This window comes from Myxocyprinus asiaticus, chromosome 22 (assembly GCF_019703515.2).
Source record: "Myxocyprinus asiaticus isolate MX2 ecotype Aquarium Trade chromosome 22, UBuf_Myxa_2, whole genome shotgun sequence".
In the NCBI taxonomy this organism is placed as follows: domain Eukaryota; kingdom Metazoa; phylum Chordata; class Actinopteri; order Cypriniformes; family Catostomidae; genus Myxocyprinus; species Myxocyprinus asiaticus.
Window position 1 is genome coordinate 43572519 of NC_059365.1, and position 20748 is coordinate 43593266.

General features: G+C 39.3%; 1 pseudogene; it reads right to left on the bottom strand.

Annotated features, from left to right (window-relative positions):
• Positions 1-316: 316 nt before the first annotated feature.
• Positions 317-20748, bottom strand: part of LOC127412651 (GPI ethanolamine phosphate transferase 2-like) — a 180655-nt pseudogene continuing 160223 nt past the window's right edge.

The following is a 20748-nucleotide window of genomic DNA, read 5'->3' on the forward strand; positions in this document are numbered from 1 at the left end:
TTATTCACATGCACAGAAATACACAAAGTAAGTAGACCCAGTAAAATCTCATTGTAAGCTCAGAATCTCAACACTGAGCTCCTGATGGCTTATTGAACTTCACAGCAGTCATGTAGAATTACCACCTCCATCCCTCCATCCACACTTTCTTCTTCAAGTCTGTTATATGATGTTGTCAAAGTTTTTCCTTGAAACTTTCCTTCTTTTTTTTCATGCACAGAGAATCTAAAATGGCTGAGAGTATGGTGCAGTGGATATGACCAATGTCTTTCTTCCTCTCCCCGTACCTGAGTTTGGGTTTGGTTCTGACACAGCGGTGGTGGATTTGACTGGACTAGAATAGATTAGAATGCACTGGACTAAATGTGACTGGACAACATTGGACTAAACTGCAATGAACTAGATTAAACTGGACTGGATTTTACTTGACTGGTCTACATTGGGCTGACCTGGAGTGAATTAAATTGACAGAACTGGACTCCACTAAAGTGGATTTGACTGGACTGGTCTAGATTGAACCGGAGTGGAATATACTGAACTGCAATGGAATGTATTTGAATGGACTGGACTATATGGGACTGGACTGGAGTGAATTTGACTGATCTGGACTGGACTGGACTGGACTAGATTGGACTTAACTTGAGTGGATTTAAATGGACTGGCCTAGATGAGACTGGACTATTAGACTAAACTGGACTGGGCTAGATTGAACTTGGCTAGACTGGACTGGACTTCAATGGAAAGAGTAACCAAAGAGTATGGACCTACATTCTCAATAGTACTTTAAGTCCCTTTACTCCTCACATTTACAACAACTGCATGTCAAACCATTTTATTTCTTGTTATAATACTATGAACTTCCACTGCACCATTCTTTTGACCTTTAGATGTTGCAGATATGATTCCTGACCCAACAAAAGCCTTCTGTGTGCTGAAACTCCTTCCTCTTCATGTAACTGAGTTTGGGCTTGGTTCTGAGTTTAGGATTTGGATTCATGGTCTGGAAGTGCGGCCCTGATCCATGAACGTGATCAACAGACACACCGCAGTGGTGACGAGCATGTGCATGGCCTTGTACAAGAGTTTGGGAGAGAAAATGCTCCAGATGAAGAGGTGGTATCGAAGGGCAGTGACTAGAACCACATAGAACACAGCCGGGACTGACTGCAGGATAGCAAAGCAGTAACTGCTGTGACCGAGACCCATCACAGCCCTGAGAGAGAGAGATATAGAGAGAAAGAGAGAGATGCCAGCATTAAGTATTATGACATAAAGATGTTTAACCTGGTTATGACCAGCTTCTGGGTCAATGATATGTGTCATTACATAACATTGTAGTCATAAAAGCATCAAGTCACATTAATTTCTGTTCATTTTTCAGTTAAAGCCAATGGGGAAAGCTTTTATGATAATATTCATCATGTTTCATGGCATACATTTAATACAGATTTACATGAGTTAGAGATTTATAAAGACAAATGTCAAACATCTAATGTCACAGCCATTAGCAAGTCTAGCTTCAATTCTCAGACATTTTAAAGGCTAATGGGCCCTCATTGGACAGGACTGGGCTTGACTGCATTAGACTGGCCTGGATTTGTATGGACTATGTGGAATGGACTACTGAGCTGCACTGGACTGGATTTGAATGGACTGGATTGGACAAACAGGAGTAGTTTGTACTGAACTGGACTAAACCTTGGAGTGGATTTAACTGAACTGGAGTGGACTAGAGGGGGCTGGACTTTATTAAACTTGTCTTGACTGGATTAGCTGGACTGGACTGGGCTAGACTTCTTTTGACTGAACTTGACTAGACTGAACTGAGCTTGACTGGACTGGACTAGAGTGGATTGGATTTTACTGTACTAGATTGGACAAAACTACCCTGCACTGGACTGGACTAAGCTACACTGGATTGGATTTGACTGGACTGGACTTGATGGGGCTGGACTGGACTACAATTACAATAGACTGGACTAGATGGGGCTGGATTGGACTAGATTAGACTGGACTGGAATAAACTAGATGGGGCGAGACTGGACTGGACCAGAGAGGATTTGACTGGACAGGACTAAACTAGACTGTAGTGGATTTTGCTGGACTGGACTAAACAAGACTAGATTGGATTGAAGTGGATTTGACTAAACTGGACTGGACTGAAGTAGACTGAACTAGACTGGATTTAACAAGACTTGACTGCATTAGACTGACCTATACTTGACTAGACGTTACTGGGCTGCACTGGACTGTACTGGATTGGATTGGACTGAACTAAACTGGACTACACTGGAGTGGTGTGGATTTGACTGGACTACACTGAAATGGGCCAGACTAGACAGGACTGGTCTAGACTGGATAAAACTGAAATTGAACGGAGTGGATTGACTGGACTGGACTAGATTTAACTGGGCTGAACTTTACTAGACTGATCTCGACAGGACAGGAGTGGATTTAACAACTGGACTGGATTTGACAGGACTGGACTAGATGGGGCTGGACTGGGCCAGATTGGATTGAACTAGACTGGACTAGAGTGGATGTGACTTGACTGGACTTGATTGGACTTAACAAGATTTGACAGGACAGCAAACTCAACAGGCAAAAACCCCACTTCTCCATTTACAAATCTCGAAGATTTAGAGAGCTGTAGGTTTTTGAACCCTTGCAGTCCTCACAAGAAAAGAGTATTATAGAATAGTACATTCCCATTAGTAATTTAAGTCTAATTGGTCCTCTTTGCTCATAGCATTTTTAAAAACTGCATGTAAAAGACCTCATATCAGAAAATAAAGCCAAATGACTCAAGAACAAATGTTATGAATGTGGTAAAGATCAGAGTCTAGTTCTTGAAGTTCAGACTGTTGTTTCAGAAGGACGTCTTCTCTCCAGCTCTGGGCAAATCAATATGTGCGCTCAGCCTTTGACTCCCGATGTAAGACTTCGGCTTCTCTAAGGAACAAATGTACTCATTCCTTGTTCATATGAATGTGGATGTAGGGCAGTTTCTAAAGTCAGCCAAAATCAAAAAGCACCAAAGAGTCAAAGACATTTCAGATCAGCTTGGCATTAAAAATGGTAATTTATTTTTGTTGCAACATAAATATTGATAGCCCAATTCCCCAAAGCAGTAAACACAGTGCTTTTTGTCAATACTGATATGATAAGCAAAACATTAGAAAAAAATTATCATGTATGCAGTTCCCCTCTTTCATAAACAGAGTGTGTGTGAGCTGGTTTGAACTGGTCGCAGATGCTCCCCTCCTGAACGCAATGGCTTGGTGTGTTTAGTTGTCGAGTTTAAACTCTTTCTTCCGGCCCAAAGGGACCGTTGCTGTCTGGCAAATAAAAACCATCTCACATAGGGACTCATTTTGAGAGAATAAATATATCATAATTATTCTCTCTCTCTCTCTCTCTCTCTGTGAAAGTGTAAAAGAACTAAACCAGGATAAGTGAGATACAAGTGGAAGATTCGTTGTGTTCAATGACAATGTTATGACAATGCAATCCTATAACACTAGTATCATGTTAACGCATAATATTTAAATGTCATCGTTATTTTCAAAACAGTGAAGGGGCTTCCACATTCCAAATACATTGAACCTTGTGGAGTGAAGCATTAGCTTCAGCGTTACTGCTCTACAGGGCCGCTCAAAGTTCAAACAATTTCAACATTGACCCCTTTGCCGCTGACCTTACAAAGCATCAGCCAATGATTTCCTGAACAATTCAGATGATGTATCATTATGGGGGTGATGCCAGTGCTAAAATCAGAAGATGTTCTCTGCAGTGTTTTTCATGTGGAGATCAAAGTGGCGCTAATGCAAGTCAGGTGTATGCTCCTTTAAGTTGCATATTTTAAAGTTATTGGTTCATTTTGAGCTACAGTGCATCCGGAAAGTATTCACAGCGCTTCACTTTTTCCACATTTTGTTATGTTATAGCCTTATTCCAAAATGGATTAAATTCATTATTTTTCTCAAAATTCTACAAACAACACCCCATAATGACAACATGAAAGAAGTTTGTTTGAAATCTTTGCAAATTTATTAAAAATAAAAACAAAAAAAAATCACATGTACATAAGTATTCAAAGCCTTTGCCATGACACTCAAAATTGAGCTCAGGTGCATCCTGTTTCCACTAATCATCCTTGAGATGTTTCTACAACTTGATTGGAGTCCACCTGTGGTAAATTCAGCTGATTGGACATGATTTGGAACAGTGCATGTCAGAGCACAAACCAAGCCATGAAGTCCAAGGAATTGTTTGTAGACCTCCGAGACAGGATTGTATCGAGGCACAGATCTGGGGAAGGGTACAGAAAAAATTCTGCAGCATTGAAGGTCCCAATGAGCACAGTGGCCTCCATCATCCGTAAATGGAAGAAGTTTGGAACCACCAGGACTCTTCCTAGAGCTGGCCGCCCGGCCAAACTGAGCGATCGGGGGAGAAGGGCCTTAGTCAGGGAGGTGACCAAGAACCCGATGGTCACTCTGACAGAGCTCCAGCATTTCTCTGTGGTGAGAGGAGAACCTTCCAGAAGAACAACCATCTCTGCAGCACTCCACCAATCAGGCCTGTATGGTAGAGTGGCCAGACAGAAGCCACTCTGCAGTAAAAGGCACATGACAGCCCGCCTGGAGTTTGCCAAAAGGCACCTGAAGGACTCTCAGACCATGAGAAACAAAGATTGAACTCTTTGGCCTGAATGGCAAGCGTCATGTCTGGAGGAAACCAGGCACCGCTCATCACCCGGCCAATACCATCCCTACAGTGAAGCATGGTGGTGGCAGCATCATGCTGTGGGGATGTTTTTCAGCAGCAGGAACTGGGAGACTAGTCAGGATCGAGGGAAAGATGAATGCAGCAATGTACAGAGACATCCTTGATGAAAACCTGCTCCAGAGCGCTCTGGAACTCAGACTGGGGTGAGGGTTCATCTTCCAACAGAACAACGACCCTAAGCACACAGCCAAGATAACAAAGGAGTGGCTACGGGACAACTCTGTGAATGTCCTTGAGTGGCCCAGCCAGAGACCAGACTTGAACCCGATTGAACATCTCTGGAGAGATCTGAAAATGGCTGTGCACCGACGCTCCCCATCCAACCTGATGGAGCTTGAGAGGTCCTGCAAAGAAGAATGGGAGAAACTGCCCAAAAATAGGTGTGCCAAGCTTGTAGCATCATACTCAAAAATACTTGATGCTGTAATTGGTGCCAAAGGTGCTTCAACATAGTATTGAGCAAAGGCTGTGAATACTTATGTACATGTGATTTTTTTTTTTCTTTTTCTTTTTTTTTCTTCGTTTTTTATTTAATAAATTTGCAAAGATTTCAAACAAACTTCTTTCACGTTGTCATTATGGGATATTGTTTGTAGAATTTTGAGGAAAATAATGAATATAATCCATTTTGGAATAAGGCTGTAACATAACAAAATGTGGAAAAAATGAAGCACTGTGAATACTTTCCGGATGCACTGTACACATGACATACATTAAATCAGATTCACTGAAAAGAACTGGCTCATGAGAGTCATTTGTTTAGGAATCGGACTACACTGGTCGTGGTGTGTGTTTTACGCTGTAGGTTTAAAAGAACCAGCGCATAAGAGTCATTCGTTCTGTAACCACACTACGTTGGTCACACTATTGATTGAATAGAACTGACCCATAAGAGTCATTTGTCAGGAATCGGAGTACACTGGTCAAGCTATATGTCAGGCCTATTCAACTGGTGGCCTGTGGGCCAAATCCAGCCTGTTTGAAATTTTCAGTGGCCCGCGTGATGTTGTCAGTTGTCTAGCGGGCTGTTTACATAGAATGCGTTTTGTGTCTGTTCACGCTGTTTTTCAATTGTTTTCATATGCAAACTTGCGCTAAATGATGTTTTTACAGTGTCTCATGCATGTGCGCCGTGTTTTTAGACACTTTTAGAGGTTGCACTACAAATAATCATTATCCATCATTTTAACGGAAGGGGAAGATTAAAGATGTAAAATCATGGACGACTGACAAATGTGAGTTTGGAGCAACAGAAAAGTTGTATTCATTAATTTGGTCAAGAAATTTGAAAAGTCAAAAGTGTTTAGTATCAGTCTGATTTACTCTTTCTGTAATGGACCAATTCTTTTTGGTCTCAAGTTACCTGTTTTTTTTTCCTCCCATAATTTCCTGCAAGGTGGAAATATTTCTAATGATAAAATAAATAAATTAATTAAAGCTTTAAAACAGATGTTTTATTTATATAGTAAACACATATTATAGGCCTGCTATAAGACAATATCTGTAGATAGAAGCTTTTCGATAACAAAATATCCTGGCTTGGCCCACGTGCCCCGAGGTGTTTTTCCATCTTTACCATTTGTTGATGAATTTGAATCGCCCTGCTGTATATTATGCACTGTAGATGTAAAGGATCCGGCTCATGAAAGTCATTAGTTCAGGAATCGGAATACACTTGTCACGCAGAAGACTCAAAAGGACCAGCGCACAAGAGTCATGCTGTATGTTTTGCAGTACAGATTCAAAATAATCAGTGCTGTAGATTCAAAAGAATCAGTGCTGTAGATTCAAAAGAATCAGTGCTGTAGATTCAAAAGAACTGACTCATGATAGTAATTTGTCCGCGAATCGAAATACACTGGTAATGCCTTTTTGTTTCTCACTGTAGATCCATAAGAGCCAGCCCATTAGAGTTATCCATTCGATTTGGTGGGAAGATGCACGTTCAAGAACCGTTAATGGAACCAAAAGTCATGAAATTATTTTTTTATTTATTTATTTATTTTTAAATGAGAGCCAGTCATGTGGAATATTTTTTTCCAAATAAGAACCGGTTCTCTGTTCCCAACCTTAACGAAGAAGAAAAATCTTTTTTTCTTTTTTTTAATAGCATGCAGCAATTAATTGTTGACAATAAAATCAGGAACATGTATTAACGAAAACAAGTAGGGTCAATTTTGATTTCATGTTGACTTTAAACATTTAATTGCGGTGAACATTCCTTCAAAGTGAAGTTGGCTTTTTTTTATGTTTTGCCAGGTAAAATCTCCCTGTTCTATTCGTAACTACAAATTACGGTTACTCTCCTACTAAAATTACAGAATGAAAATGTGATAGAAATGAGAGTATAGTTTTACTAAGAGTAGAAAAACTGAAAACGCCAGACAGATCCAAGTAAATCAAGACCAAACAAGTATGTGTGGAGTTTGCTATTCACAAGAAGCATCTGCTGATGTGGACCATGCATTATGGAAGACTTATGGTCGAGAATTATTGCTTTGCATGAAGTTGGAAAGGGTAACAAAGTTATCTTGAAGAGCTTAGATATTTATCTGTCCACAGTTTGACAAATTGTCTATAAATGGAGACGATTTAGTACTATGGCTACTCTACCTAAAAGTGGCCATCCAGCCAAAATGACTTAAAGGGCACACTGCAGAATGCGTAATGCGGTAAAAAAGAACCCTAGAGTGACAGCTAAAGATTGAATGAGTCCTTGGAACTGGTTTACTTCTCTGTTTATGAGTCTGCTATATGGAAAACATTAAACAGGCATGGTGTCCATGGAAGGACACCACAAAGAAAGCCGCTGCCTTCCAAAAAAAAAAAAAAAAAATTGCTGCATGCCTGAAGTTTGCCGAAGACCACCTTGACATTCCGGAATGCAACTGGGAAAATGTTTTTTGGACTGGTGAAACTAAGGTTGAATTGTTTGGGAAGAACACACAGCACTATGTATGGCGTAAAAGGGCCACCGCATACCAACATGAAAACATCATCCCAGCTGTGAAGTATGGTGGAGGCAGCATCATGATTTAAGGCTGCTTTGGGGCTGGACCGCTTGCCATCATTGAGGGAAAAATGAATTCCCAAGTTTATCAAGGATAATGGACTACAGGATAATGTCAGAGTAACTGTGCGCACAGCTGAAGCTCAATAGATGTGGGGTGATGCAGCTGGACAATGACACTAAACGTCAAAGTAAATCCACTACAGAATGGCTTCAAAAAAGGAAAATCCAACTTTTGGAGTGGCCCAATCAGAGCCCAGACCTTAACCCAATAGAGATGCTGCGGGATGACCTCAAGAGAGCCGTTCACACCAGACATCCTAATAATATGGCTGAGCTGAAACAGTTCTTTCATTCCTTCTGAATGTTGAGCAGGTCTAATCCGCAGCTACCGGAAATGCTTGGTTGAGATTATTGCTGTCAAAGGAGGATTGACCAGTTAATAAATCCAAAGGTTCACATACTTTTTCCACAGCACTGTGAATGTTTAATGGGATATGTTCAATAAAGTCATGAAAGATTATAATTGTTTGTGTGTTGTTACCTTAAGCACATTGCTGTTTGACTACACTTGTGACTTTGATGAAGATGAGATCATATTATATGACCAATTAATGCAGAAAACCAGCTAATTCCAAAGGGTTCACATAGTTTTTCTTGCCACTGTAAAATTATGACACAAACTCTGTTGGACACACTGAAGGATCGACTTGAACAAGAAAACAACTGCACACAATAGACATTTTCATTTTATATACATTGGATACTGGATGAATTGCAAGATACAGCAGTTCTCAGTCCAGTTGTGACTCTCCATCATGTTTGATTGACACGCTGCTTCTCTGAGCAGACGTAACAGTGGACCAGCTGATTCCCAGACCTACAGCCCTGCTAGTAAATACCGCAAATCTTCTGTTGACTGTTAAGCCACATCACAGTCCCTGTTGTTGATTCCCGACAGTACCGCCTAAAAGCATATTCCTGGACTGGCAGAAACCGTGGCCCTTCTCCACCTTACAAGGTGTTTGCTGGTGGATAAAGGCATTTTGCCATTCAAATCCACACCTCAGACAGACACTCCAGGTAGTAGATTGCTTGCAGGATTCAATATCCCTGAACGCAAAGCACCTGTTGCCTCCGGGGAAATGAAATATCTCCTAACAAGCTTCTGCGTTTCTCTCTCTCAAATGGATTGTGTAAATAGGATGGGTCAGCGAGATAACTGGGATTCCAGAAAGCGGCAAATTGATCAAAGCACGTTTCCTGGACCTGCTGTGTGCTGTAGTGACAATGCTGATTAAGCACGGTGAATTATACATTTCAGACTGTACGTCTGACCACTTTAGCTGGTCATTTATCAGGCACAAGTCTGACAGCAATTTGGGTGAAATCTTTTAGTCCTCATGGAGATGGACTAAATAATGAGATTAAATATCAGTGGTCATAAAGGGAGATTTTTATATTTTGAAATTATTTGGGATAATGGGATATGTGCAGTGCAGTGCACACTCACACCAAGGTCTTTAAAACCTGGAGTGAGCTCCCCATTAGCATTCCCATTCATCTCAAAGGCATTTTTTTCAGGCTTTTCAGAATCAGCTTTACTGGCAAGTATGCTTACACATACAAAGAATTTGTCTTGGTGACAGGAGCTTCCAGTGTACAACAATACAAAAACAGCAGCAAGACAGATAATAATAAAAAATAGAAAATAGCTATACACATACGTACATACACACATACACATACGTAGTGCAATCTAATACACTACGCTTCGCTTTTGCACGCGAAAAAAGAAATGTTGTCACGCGCCACACCATTGTAATAATAATAATAAAAAAAGGCTAGATGCCACTATTGCATCATCTTTGTATTGTATGCTTAATAATAATAATTTGTTTTAATGAACCAAGAATGCTTGTAATATAACACTGATGCAGGGTCAAACATTAAGGGGGGCTCAGGGCAAAAATGCTCCCAAAAGTGACAAAAATGCCCTAAAGTTCAAAATGTGGTTTTTGTGTTGATATAGTTTTTTAAATTCTACTTCAATTCTACTTCTACTTCAAGAGTAGAATTACACACTATCGCATTAAATATGTTTTGAATAAAAGAATAGCACAGTAAATGCTGATATGTTTAGAAAAAATGCCCTCATAAACATAACATTTCCCCTGAAAATTATATCCATAGGGCAATTATTGGCCCCTTTATGGAAAAGTTCATTTCTGACAATGCACTAATGTAACAAAACTTAGAACTTTGCATTTTTTAATTTTTTGACGTCCATTGAAGCACAAGCAGTTTTAGGTGTGACACATCACAATAATCAGAATATTTTACATTTTCCTGCTATGACGTGATTTAAGGGATTACTCTTTATTTATTAGTAATTCAATCATAGTTTCTGTTCTGTTGTTACTTGTGTTACAAATTAGATTTTAATTTGATAAAAATGTTTGCGCTCCCTTGGTTGATACGCAAGTGCGAGCTGAGTGCGCACAGTGCAAGCAGAGATGCGCGAGTGTTTTGAGCACTCTCTCTTATTTCCTTACTCTCAAATGGCGCTGAGAAGTATGAAAATAAACGCTCAATAAACTCGGTGTGGCCTCTCGTGCTGCACAACGGTAGCTCTACTCAATTATACGATGCGTGGTATTGGGACATTTTAGCGAGAACAAGTACATGAGCAAACTCGATACCAGTCCTATAACAAACGCATCATTCTTTTTACACGGCACTTCATCCGTGGAAATCTGGAGGATTTTAAAGTCCTAAAATCTTCCAAGGTATGCTAAAGAGAATACACTAGTAGAGACAAATGAGCTGTGAAATGTGGCTGTACATGAAAGCCACACCCAGTGTTCAGAATACGAATTTCATATAATTTCTCAATAGCGGGCCAGATTAGGTTCTATTTCCAAAATATCTCACGGGCCGTAGTTTAGACGCCCCTGTTGTAAACAGTTTACATGTACCGATTGTTTTTTGCTTTAACTGCTTATAACCTTAAGCCGATAAAGGACAACCATTTAAGGCATTTACAAGACCTTAGTACATCTTGTTGTCTTATTAAATGGGTCATGAAATGCAATGTTTTTTGTTTTTTTTATAATTTTATTATTTTTCCTGAGGTCCACTGATAATGTTAGCACCAAAACAGTCATAATTTAGTAATATACAAACAAACGCATATATATAATCCAAAGTATGGTGAAATTACACACACACAAAGTTGCACTGGGGTGTGCAGCGAGGCCATTATCTGTATCTGTATCTGTTGCAATGGCAAAATGATCTTTATCCATATTCGGATATAACCAGATGTGTGTGTCTTTTAAATGTAACTCTGTTCCATTTATACCTTCCATAGAGCAAATATGCCTTGTATAAATCATAATTTTACTTCTTATTTTTATTATAAAAATCATTAATATTATTATTATTTATTGTTTTTCTAACCAGATGAAGAACATGCCCTACACAGCAGTCCTTGCTTTTTCTTTGCAGGTAACTGTGTTCACTTTGTTTTAGAATGAAATTGCTCATATCAGTAACTGATCAGTAACTTCGCCCTGCCTCACCTCACACACTGTGTGCTGTCTGCTAGTGGAAAGAGTGACATACAGAAGTATGTTTTCGCATATCTTGCTCGAAAGGTTTTAAGAATGCACATTAAGTATGTTCAATGGGCCAATGCTTGCGATGTGTTGACCAAGCACTCACGTCCACTTGCGTGAAGTGTGTTGCAGGCCTTAGGGGCAGATTCACTAAACAGTTGCACCAATTTTGCACATGGTACTTCAGCGCAAATACCTGCTTCTTATTCACTAAACAACCACAATCACGTTTAGCGTGTGCTGCGTCTTCAATATTTAAATTAATTCATTGTCATTCCTTTCCGCACAAACATACCTCCTTTCTATGTAAATTAGGCTAATTTAAGATTGAGCTTCTTTCACAAAACTCAGTGCAATTTGCCATGTGCAGTTTACATCACGCTATTACCGCCATATAAAAGTAGGCGGTAAAATGAAATTATTTAAAAGACATGTTTGAGAACATTTTCAACCAGTCATTTCAGCAGAAATTAATCACATACTTATCAAATTATGTTGAAGAGCATTATAAACTGGCATATATCCAGATGTGTGGTGTCGTCAAGCGCACGTTCATGTACATGTACACGTACATGTTTAAGAGATGATCCAGGTGTCTGGATCAAAGTGATGCTGTTCAGTCCCTGCAGGGGTGGTCAAATACAGAGGTCTGTGGCATCCTTTACTATAAAGCGTTCAGAATCAGACCGCAAGTTCAGATCTGAACATGCAAATTGCATTCATCTGCATAATCCCTTTAGTGAATCGGGTGCTAAACTTTTTGCTAAATGCAATGTAATATTGTCGTAATGGCTATTTTTATCCGTCATTAGTTGCTTTTGAATTATTTCTGCATTGAAAAGTGCCTGTTCTCACTGTCACAGAGCTGGCTCTCGCATACACACACACACACACACACACACACACACACACACACACACACAGGAAAGCCATGGAATTTGTTTTATTTTTTACATTTTTTTATAATAATTAATCTGTCAAAAAGTTGCTGACGCCGTCCTACCTATGTTCTGCCACTATCCGAGAAAAGCGATCATGCTAAAATTACCTCTGAAATTATACAACAGCTCCTATTTTAAACATACAATCATATCTAATATAATTGCAAAAAGGCTATACGTGTTTTTTACTGTGAAGTGCTGACCTACAGATGTCTTTTCCAAAGATCCATTAGGTATGTTCATGGTTTTTATAGGGAAATTGTTTGGTTTGTTGGTCCGTTTGGTCGGATTGCATCCTCACCACAAGTGAACCATTCCAGGGTTTGTTTGCAATCGGTCTGAGACCACATCATCTATGTGTTCTCGGACCGATTGTTTTGGTGCGGATCAGAGTCTGATTGCCATGTTCATATATGCCTAAACGAACCGAACTAAGGTAGAAAATGCACCAGGTTCCGAAACAAATGCTCCAAACAAGCCAGGTGTGAAAATACCCTTAGTGTACTAACAGTAACAGTAACCACTGGGCTGTCCAACACGGTCTCATGACAACTTGTAATAATTTGTACGAGATTGCGAAATCGTAAGATCTCATACAACCTGGCTCGTATGAAATTGTTTGCAAATATTGTTGCTGCTGACTTCTCCTTCAGTAACAGTCTCTTTGCAAAGCCTACATTACATTTTGACAGATCCACAAAACAATGCGCTGAAATGTGTCGAGATCAGACTGAAATTATCAGGGAACAGGGATCTGCAGAGTTGCAGGTGCTACACACAGACAGGAACAGCTAAACTGGTGAACATTTCACATTTTACTCATCGTTAATTCTTCTGGTGTTTAGGAATAAAAGTATCTATCGTACTTGCTACATATTACCTCACCATGACTGGACTTGTCAAGCTTCCGAATCTGAATAGGTGTTGTTAAGGTGTAAATGTGGGAGGTCATGTGTTAATGGGATAATCCAGATATGAAAATTGTGTCATCTTCTACTCATCCTAATGTTTTACCAAATCCAAATGACTTTTTTTCTTCAATAGAACACACAAAAAAATAAGTTTTGAAGAATGTTCACATTGCTCTTTAGCATATAATGAAAGTGTATGGTAACCAAGTCAAGCTCCAAAAAGGACCATAAAAGTAGTCCATATGGCTTGCCATTTGATAGCTTTGTGTGCGGAACAAACAATTAACCCTTGTGCTGTCTTTACATTTTTTGCCTAATTTGATGTTCATGGTCAAAAATGTCCGGCCTATAAAAAATTGCTTATAAATCTCTCATTATGCTATATTATCACCAAATATTGGATTAGCTCTTTTTATCAACTGGTTTTCTTTCAATTAGCACAGGTTTTGTATTACTTTTTGGAACTTACTGATTATAGGCCTCATTGACCTGAGCTTATACACCTCAGTTTTTGAGAGACAAAAGCATTATTTGTGGATAATTTTGGCAATATTTAATTTATTTTTTTTATTTTCTCCCCTTTTCTTCCCAATTTGGAATGCCCAATTCCCAATGTGCTTTAAGTCCTCGTGGTGGTGTAGTGACTCACCTCAATCCGGGTGGCAGAGGACGAATCTCAGTTGCCTCCACATCTGAGACCGTCAGTCTGCACATCTTATCACGTGGCTTGTTAAGCGTGTTACCGTGGAGACATAGCGCATGTGGAGGCTTCACACCATTCTCAGCGGCATCCATGCACAACTCACCACGCGCCCCACCGAGAGCAAAAACCACATTATAGCGACCATGAGGAGGTTACCCCATGTGACTGTACCCTCCCTAGCAACTGGGCCAATTTGGTTGCTTAGGAAACCTGGCTTGCTTGGTTGCTTAGGAGTCACTCAGCACGCCCTGGACTCACGACTCCAGGGGTGGTAGTCAGCGTCAATACTCGCTGAGCTACCCAGGCCCCCTAATTTTGGCAATATTAAATAAAATATGAAAACATTCTGTACTATTTATCACACTAGTGTGCTTTAATGTTTAACCAGGAAGTTTGTTTTGAAATGCTGTACACGCGTACATACACACAAACATGCGCACATATACAGATTTATAAGCATTTTTAAATAGGATGGTAATTTGGGGGGTTCAGGAACACCAAAAGTGTAACAAAGTGAAAAAAAAAAAAAAAAAAAACAATTAAATGAAAGATCCTGCCTCTTTGGTCTTGTTTTATTGTTGTTTTGGCAGGATTGTGACAGTTTCCTCTGCCCATTTCTCAGGCTGTCCCATGTGCTGTTGTTTTTCTCTCTTCCTCGTGTTTCTCTCAGGTGCTGCTCAGCAGTGCAATCAACATTGCCATGACAGCGCTGATTCCCGCTGCTCGTGATTATTGGCAGCACCTGTCCTCAATCTTCTCTTCCTCTATATATTCTCTCCTTTGTCATGTCTTGCTCTCTATATCGATGTGTTCAGTCTCCAGTCCAGTTGAGTTGTTCCTGTCTGTTTCCAGTTTTCCCCTGTCGGTTTGTTTTTAGTTCTATTTTTTTGTCTTGCTGATTATTTTCTCCCTCGTGGGAGTTTTGTTTGTGTTTGCTTTGTGTTTATTCAATTAAAAACCCCTTCACTGCCATCCTGCATCTTGGGTCCTTCTTCAAAAAACATGACACTAGCATTTTCAGGCAAATGAAAATCCTCTTTGTGTCTAAATTAGTTGTTATATGCTGAAAATCTTGACAGCTGTGGTCACCATTCACTTTCATTATATTGAAAAGAGCTGTTTGGAAATTCTGCTATAAATTACCTATACAAGTTTCAAAAACATAAAGAGTGAGTAGATGAGCACAGAATTTGAATTATTTGGGTGAACTATCCCTTTAATGCATTCATTTACAGTATTTGATTTTAGAATGTCGTGAAAGTTTGGAATGAAAGTTTGCCGGTATTTTGCAGTTTAGTTTTAATAAATGCTCTTTTTGGATTGGGAAGGAAGTTCTGAGTTCTGAAAGTTATATTATGTTTTCATAGTACACCAAACTCTTATTTCAAAAGATCAAGGGAAACGTGATTCCTCATGATATGACCCCTTTAAATAATAGTCATTATGTAAAAACGGAGAGTCCAGAAAAATCTGTGTGTGTGCCAGTGAAGTTTCTGATTGTGTCGGCATGATCTCCATTATTCATTGTTCTGTGAGTGCCTGTAATTGCACCATCATTACCAGCTACGGCTCTAATAACTGCCCTGATTCCTAATTCACACTGACAGATCACTTCAACTGCCATTAAAAAAATTCTTAAGAAGACTAGGACTGATTAATATTCCCATAAGTCTCTGAAATGATGCATCATTGATAAGTGGATGTGGCTGGAATCTTTTGAAACACTCTTTTTTTGTTTTGTTTTTTCAGAAACAAATTGTGGCACAAACTTATAAGAAGGGTAAAGAAAATGAGAAGAGATCTCTAAAGTAAAAACTTTTTTTTTTTTTTTTTTTTTTTTTTGCAGATGTACTATGCAGTTACAATGTTATTACCCTACAAGTAATTTGACTTTTTAGGCTTTTTTTAATGCACTGCCGTATTTTTAATAATAAAAAAAGTTGCACCGGAAGGTTTTTACAGTATTGCTGCATGAAACCTATCATGGAAAATTTAATTTACATTGCTTGTTTGAACTTCCCATTCCAAATTTGCATACTATGCCCTTTTAGATTTATCATTGAATAAATGTGTACTGAAATTAGTCCAAATGACTGTTTGGTGATGACATCAGTTTGAGGGGGTTTCTGTGAGAAAGACAAATATTTTTCAACATTCTTGTGATATCAGCATCTCTCTCTGTCTGATTCTCGATGGAATTAGATGGCAAAAGACAAACCGTAATCTGCATGAGGATTTAAACAGCATCTCTTCTAAAGCTTTTGAGACAAACAGTCTTTGATAACAGCTTTAGATCAGAATAACAGAAGTGACTGCAGTGTTGTTGGATGTACATTCAGGGTGTGTGTGTGTGTGTGTGTGTGTGTGTGTGATACCTCTCTCTCTCTGAGCTGAGGTAACACAGCAGGTGACAGGCCCAGAGCATCGGTCCTGCATAGGTGTTCAGCACTGTGAGGAAAATGGCAGGTGCTTCTATGTAACTCTCCAGATCCACAAACCCCACAGAAATATCCACTACCCCAATGTTATTAGAGTTTCCCTGAACACAAGAAACAGATGAGAAACTGCATGAATAATATAGGAGCATAAAACAACTAATACACAGATAACAGACCATATTTAAGAAAACGTGTTGTTTTTTCTCAATCAAAACTCTCTGACATGTGTCCAGGGTGTTGTGGCACTGCTATGTGGTTTCTAGGGTGTTCTGGGTGGTTTCTTACTGGCCCAAGTCAGAAGAGCCCACCCCAAGTCACACTTTATAGAACGTGTGTGATTTTTCCTTTTCCCACTGTACTCCCAGATATAATTAATTCTTTCCGATATGTTGACTTGTTGATATTATGTAGGGCTATGATATGATATATATATATGTGTGTGTGTGTGTGTGTGTGTGTGTGTGTGTGTCTCCGTGAAAGTGTCCTGAGATATCTCAACAGTCTCTGTGACAGCACTAGATAGACTAAGAGGGAGACAGAAAGGGAGAGAGAGAGACAGTCAGTCAGTCTGTCTGTTCCACACGCAGGCACACTCTCTTATCAAAAATGCCTCTTATGTGTTTACATGGCCACACACCCTGCTGTAAAGACCAGCTTTACCAGCATGCAATTCCAATGACAGTCTAGGCTGGTTTATGCTGGTTAGTTCTGGTTTGGTGCTGGTCTAGCTGGTTAAGATTGTCAAGCTGGTCTAACCCAGCTGGTTAAGCTGCATGGTTAACCAGTATGTTTTTTCTGGTTGCTTGTTAACCAATGAAGTCTTGCAGGTGAAGCTAGTCAAAAAGACTTGGAACACCAGCACACCAGCATTCCATGTTGTGGAACAGCATTCAAAACGCAATTTATATCATATCAGTAACCTTATAAAAGCTGTTTTATTCTACATGGAGAGGGTCTGCACATGGGGGCTGCCATGTTAGAATCACATGACCAGCTGAATACTACTCGATTAATCTCAGTAACCATCCTGTTATTTGACACTTTACTCACTGATTAAAGTAATCATGATTGACTGTGAATATTAAATTTCTACAATGACATCTGTAACTGAAAACTATTGATTTTAAATGATGCTGCATTCAAGCCACTAGGTGTCAGTGTAAGTCCAAGATGACACAAAGACAAAAGTTACTGAGTGCACCTCTAAGCTGCGTAAGGAAAACAGCATTCGCATTTACATGACGTTTGAGAACGACGCTTTCTGCATAAATCCTGGAATAAACCATTTTGTTAAATGCATGTAAACAGGGCTAATGGAATTTTTTCACCTGTTTTATCGCCCACAAGGTACAAATAGTAAATTCTGTCACTCTATTCAGAAAAGTACAACGTGGTCTTATACAATCATATTACTATAACTACATTTTTGCTAAATAATTTTTATCTGGCTCCTTGTACATATCTCGTCAGTTTCCCAGTGAAATGAACACTAGAGGCGCTTCAACAACAACTACTTTTATTCACATTCAAACAAATCATGAGTTAAAAACAGCAGATTACCAGTTCATAAACACTTACTTTTGGTCTTCTTCCTCACACAATGTTTTCTTATGACACTTAAACACGTTTACTATTGTGGTTGACTTGTATGGCGGTACATTTAATGTTTGCATTATATAACCAACTACATTTACCAGCTTGTTCAGATGTCATCAAGTTACGCAGTAGCTCAACTCTATACGTCGTTTGACAGTTGAGCGTGTAAACTGACCCTGACTGTCACTTTGATGATGATGTCATTGTCAGGCCTATATTTCCATGCTCAGGTGTTTCGATGATCATTATCCAGTAATGCTTCATTTGTGACCCTCACTTAACACACACACACACATACACACACACACACACACACACACACACACACACACACTAGTTATGTTATAAAGAAGTTATATTTTATGTATTATATCAAGTTAATGCATTTAAAATAAGAATACAGCATTAATAACATGGAAAAATCAATGAAATGTATAATAAAGTATCTGCAATAAAGTCAGCACATTACAGCATAGATTACACTGCACCTTGCTAGGAAACAAGTGACTGAAAAGACCAAATAAAAGGTATATTTAAGAAAAACAGGTCCATATGAGATACCATAAGAGATAACTGATAGAAATGGTTAGGTGAAATAGAGTAATAATTATTATTATTATTACTATTGTTGATATTGTCTATAGTGTAAATGTTTCATATGATTTCAGCTGTAATGCTGATGGAAATGGTAGTTAAGTGAGCTAATTTCTTTTGAAATTCCTCTGCCAGTTTGCCAGTGTGACGCTCCTGTTCTACTCACTCCGTAGGAGACTCGAACCGGCATCTCCGGCATGGGAGGAGGATGCGCTAACAAGGAGGCTAAAGGCTACAGCCGCTAGTGTCAGTTGCTAGTGCACCTCTTGAGGTCAGGAGAGTGAGGTTTATACACATTGAACAGCTATCTAACAGCTGGCTACCGTTACACTCACCCCCCAAATCCTCACTCTAATCTGAGTCACTGCACCATTGTGATGCTCCTGTTCTACCCGCTCCATACAGGACTCGAACCTGCGTCTCCGGCATGGGAGGCAGGTGCGCTAACAAGGAGGCTAAAGGCTACAGCCTCTATCGTCAGTCACTACTGCACCTCTTGAGGTCAGGAGAGTGAGGTTTATACACATTGCACAGCTATCTATCAGCTGGCCACCGTTACACAAGCAAGCAAATTAGTAGCCTACCATCTTACTTTTAGGAAAGTGCCAGGTAAAGGTGAAGGAAAAGAGGAGAAGAGAAGGAATTTTAAAAGAGAGTAAGAAGAGTGATGTAAAGAGTGTGACCAAGGGCAAGGGACCCTGTGCTGTGGAGTCAGCTGCAATAGTTTCTATATTCAATCATTGTTTATATATGTTTGTTTAGTTCACTTTTATGCCACAGTGTCATCTACTGTATACAGTGCAGAAAAGAATGAACTCATGTAACAGAAGTCAATTAAAAACAATCAAATTTACCTCCGTATCAGAATTTCATTGAGACATATTCAACAGAGTATGATATACCATAGTTAATCACATACGCTACATTCACCATGGTCAGAATACATAACATCCAAACTGTCTCCCTTTTTTAGTTCATAGGTAAGTAACCTGTGAAATTTCAATGACATATTTATCACTAAACTAGAAATGTCCCTGCTTTTCATTTCAGAAATCTGGTCACCTTACCTTACACTCTGTGTAATCTCTGTTTTATTTCTAAACACTTAATGAATGCTGCCCTAAATAAATCTGCCTATATGAATCAAATGAAAATGCCATCTGCAGTAACTCTGTCAAACAATATAATGAAAACAGCATAATTATTAAACTCTAAATACAGTGCATTTGATGCAGATATGTTATTTAGATAAATGCAAAGACTGTTGAGTCATACGGGGGTGAGATATTACATGATGAAACACAGAAAGGTGAATGAATGTAGCTTTAACAGCAGCAGCAAGATTGCATGGCTCAACTGACTCAATATAAATAGAAAACTCAAAAAAATTCTGGTTTGCTCTTTGTAGCTATTTTATTTAGGGTTTATCCAATTTCTGGAGCATGCACCTAACCCAGGATTTTCATTGGCACTACATTCAGTAATGAAAAGTTGAAGGGAATCAAACTCAGGTTTGGACCAAGCAGTCGAAAAAGAGATGAAAACATCTTAAGACATTCTAAGAATAATAAAAAGGCAACTAGATAGGTAAAGTTTGTCAAGACAAACTTCAAGACAAACTTTAATGTTGGCTTGACAAAGCCTTGCCTGAAAGTTTAAAATAGTTTTAAAAACTTCCAGTTTAAAGATTATACAGTACAGGCATTCCAGTCTGACAGAAGTCAGACAAAGTCAGACAAACCGATAATGAAAGACAGGTGACCACATGAGACCATAACAGACTGCATTGGACCTCATCAGAACTCCTAGAGACCACATCAGACCTCATCAAAGCCATTAGACCTCACCAGACCCCTGTAAAACCACTTCAGACTCCAACAGAGCACATTAGACCACACTAGACCACTTCAGACCCCATTAGATTCATCAGACGTCCAGAAAACCACATCAGACCCCATAAGACCTCATTAGATACACACAAAACCAATTCAGATCCTATTAGACCCTCACAAAACCACTTCAGACCACATTATTGCACATCAGGACCCTTAGAGACCACATCAGACCCCATATGACCTCATCAGACCTCCAAAAAACAACTTCAGACCTCATTAGACCACATCAGAACATCTAGAGACCACATC